Raw genomic sequence first — 1,058 nt, 5'->3', positions numbered from 1 at the left:
AATTACTGAGGACAAATATATTCCACTATGTTGTTGTTTGGAACGTATATTGACCCAATGTGTTCATGCTTGATGTCGGTCGTCTGTGCTGAGTACGTCCTTTTGGGTTCATCTTAGGCGCAGACCACGGGATTCTAATGTACCTTGTACAAACTGTGCACGAGAAGGTGGTGCAATTTATAGGTATTCATTTTTAAAGATTCACTGACTTCATAGGCGATGGTTTTAAATTGACTTTTTTATTTAACTGGTTGGTGTGGAAAGTAGAGTAACAGGAATGATTCGTTCTCTGCTGTAAGGGAGCTTCTACTCCGGACTTTGAATAGTATAGCAAGTCTTTGTAGCCCGCGTTTGTTCACGGTTTATTCTTGTTGGATTTGAGTTCAAGAATCCTCCACATAACACTCCAGCTTTTCTCCTGTGTTATACTTGATTTGGATAATTGACGTGACATTCGAAAAACTTTTCCTTTGTAAGTAGCTAGATTTTCTTGGCAATGTGTTGGGCAAAACATTACACATTTATGAGAAACTCAGGGCAACCTAGGCCACTGACCAGGCCAACGTAGGCCACTGGACTTTGAATTTAGTTACTGTAATAACAGGACAACTGGTCTTCAAACTTGTACGACCTCTGGGCCGTGTCCCCGGCCAGTTTTGGGCTGCTTGAATTCTCATGGCCATCATCGTATAATAAAGTATTTAATCCAACATACAACACCGTGGATCTAGGGAAATTTCAGTTAATCTGTAATAACATTAATATCCTACATCATTATGATTGTCACTAACTAACAAAGATCACGGCCGAATCATACCAAAGACTTCGAAAGTAATGCTCAGCATTAAGACGTTATTGTAAGGACTGGTCGGCCAGGTTTCAGGATAATGAGTCTGTTTGGGACATGATACTATGTGTTAGCGGCATGATGCCACAGTCCTAGAAATCCCTATAAACTGCCACACTGCAGACATCGTAGCGATATGACTCAACTTGTAAAAGCTACGTTAAAGAATATATATATATATATATATATATATATATATATATATATATAT

Source organism: Sinohyriopsis cumingii, chromosome 3 (assembly GCF_028554795.1).
Source record: "Sinohyriopsis cumingii isolate HCF-2022 chromosome 3, ASM2855479v2, whole genome shotgun sequence".
NCBI lineage: Eukaryota > Metazoa > Mollusca > Bivalvia > Unionida > Unionidae > Sinohyriopsis > Sinohyriopsis cumingii.
This window is presented reverse-complemented; position numbering follows the sequence as displayed.